Source organism: Eriocheir sinensis, chromosome 50 (genome assembly GCF_024679095.1).
Source record: "Eriocheir sinensis breed Jianghai 21 chromosome 50, ASM2467909v1, whole genome shotgun sequence".
Classification (NCBI taxonomy): Eukaryota; Metazoa; Arthropoda; class Malacostraca; order Decapoda; family Varunidae; genus Eriocheir; species Eriocheir sinensis.
In genome coordinates, this window is record NC_066558.1 from 7,454,280 (window position 1) to 7,456,779 (window position 2,500).

At 37.3% G+C, this 2,500-nt stretch overlaps 1 protein-coding gene across 1 annotated transcript in view; it reads right to left on the reverse strand.

Annotated features, from left to right (window-relative positions):
• The window catches only part of LOC126982360 (extracellular sulfatase Sulf-1-like), an 87,248-nt gene extending 85,105 nt beyond the window's left edge, over positions 1 to 2,143 (reverse strand). Inside the window, exon 1 of the mRNA XM_050834372.1 lies at positions 1,936 to 2,143. The gene's annotated coding sequence lies outside the window, so the exon portion shown is untranslated. The remainder of the gene's footprint in view (positions 1 to 1,935) is intronic.
• Positions 2,144 to 2,500: the final 357 nt, after the last annotated feature.

The following is a 2,500-nucleotide window of genomic DNA, read 5'->3' on the forward strand; positions in this document are numbered from 1 at the left end:
GTGATCCATGGCCCGCACTGTGCCTATTCAACCCTATTTAGGAAGGGTGACTGCTGGTCGTGGTGGTTGACTGGTAGAGTGGGTGAGTGGGTAGGTGACTGGCTGACTGGGTGACTGGTTGAGTGTTTGGGTGATTGAGTGAGTGAGTGAGTGACTGGCTGGCTGGGTGATTGGCTGACTGACTGACTGACTGACTGGCTGACTGACTGACTGACTGACTGGCTGACTGACTGACTAACTGACTGAGATACCTTTTTCATATTCATTCATTCATTTGCTCTCTCTCTCTCTCTCTCTCTCTCTCTCTCTCTCACAAAATCCCTTCCATAAATCACTGTAGACATAATCCGATAATTCACCCTCTAATCTCTTTTTATCTAATGTCTTTTTCTACGATAATTGCTCCTTCTTTTATCTTTATCTAATCTTATATATGACTAATGAACTGAAGGTTTATATGAAGGTTCCTAAATAGGTCCCAAGAAGTCGTTATTTAGCTCATATTAATTGTCTGTGTATCATAATTGTTTCTTCACTTCTTTATCTTTGAAATGTGAATAATGGAGGAGATTGATTGATATTTTCGTACAATATTTTCTTATCTTCATGCCTCCTTTCTTTCTTTCGTTTTAGACAGCTTTCAAAGTCCTTATTTGGCTATACTTATTACTACTTTACGATTTGAGTTTATAAGTAAAGAAGAAATACTAGTTTAACCCCCAAGTTCCTTCTTTCCTTCACTCCTTCCTTTCTTTTCCTTAGTCTCAAGATATCCTTCAAGAAATCCTACGAAGTCCTCATTCAACTATCCTCAACTATCTCTTTACTATATAGGTACAAGAGTTCCTTCCATCCTTCAAGATATCCTTCGAAGAGATCCTATGAAGCCCTTATTCAACTATCCTCAACTATTTCTTCACTATATATATACAAGAGTTCCTTCCATCCTTCACTCCTTCAAGATATCCTTCGAAGAGATCCTACGAAGTCCTTATCCAACTATCCTCAACTATCTCTTTTCTATATATACAAGAGATCCGTCCATCCTTCACTCCTTCAAGATATCCTTCGAAGAGATCCTACGAAGTCCTTAACTACCTCCTTAATATATTTATCACTTTGCACTTTAATCTTATAAGTAAACAAAATACACGAGTTTTATATTAGAGTTCCTTCCATCCTTCCGAGATCCTTCGAAGAGATCCTATGAAGTCCTTATTTAACTTATTTTAACTACCTCCTTACTATATCTTTTACTTTACTCTTTAATCTTGTAAGTAAACAAAATATACGAGTTTTATACAAGAGTTCCTTCCATCCTTCACTCTTTCAAGAGATCCTTCGAAGAGATCCTAAAATCCTTATTCAACTTATTTTAATTACCTCTTTACTATAATTATCACTTTGCTCTTTAATCTTATCAGTAAAAGACATATACGAGTTTTATACAAGAGTTCCTTCCATCCTACACTCCTTCAAGAGATCCTTTGAAAAGATCCTAAAATCCTTATTCAACTTATTTTAACTACCTCCTTACTATACTTATCACTTTACTCTTTAATCTTATAAGTAAAGAAAATATACGAGATTTATATTAGAGTTCCTTCCATCCTTCAAGATATCCTTCGAAGTGATCCTACGAAGTCCTCATCTAACTTATTTTAACTACCTCCTTACCATACTTATCACTTTACACTTTAATCTTATAAGTAAAGAAAATATACGAGTTTTATATTAGAGTTCCTTCCATCCTTCAAGATATCCTTCGAAGTGATCCTACGAAGTCCTCATCTAACTTATTTTAACTACCTCCTTACTATACTTATCACTTTACACTTTAATCTTATAAGTAAAGAAAATATACGAGTTTTATATTAGAGTTCCTTCCATCCTTCAAGATATCCTTTGAGGGGTCCTTAAAAGTCCTTCTCTCACCTTAAAATAACATGGTCAAGTTGATGGGCGAGGATTTAGGACTTTCCCAGCACGCCACAACCTTTGCCCTCCTCGTGACCTTCCTCCTGGTCAAGTCGAGGTCACACGTGTCCCTCCTCCTTCAGGTCACAAGGGAAAAAAGGTCACTAATGCCGGAGGGAAGAGGTCACGTACACCCCCCACGCCTCTTAGCTCGACACTGAGAGCCTTTTAATTCCTTGAGGGCATTTAAATCTGACGCTGCCGGGAGCTCGCCTTGAAGTTGTCGTACCGCATTTTGCGAACGACATTTTATTTTTGTTTTTTATTGGTTTCTGTGTATAAATAAAGTCCCCATTGTGTTTTTAGTTCGTTATATAAGGGTTGTGAGTGTGTGAGTGCGTTGGTGAGTGAGAAATAGGGTGGATTTTAAAGTTTGTGTTCTCTCTTTCTGTCTATCTATATCTACTGAACCAGCCTTGTTATCTCGTATATCTTGGTTTCTATGTATAAATAAAATCCCCATAGTGTTTTCAGTTCGTTATTCAAGGGTTGTGAGTGTGTGAGTGCGTTGGTGAGTGAGAAA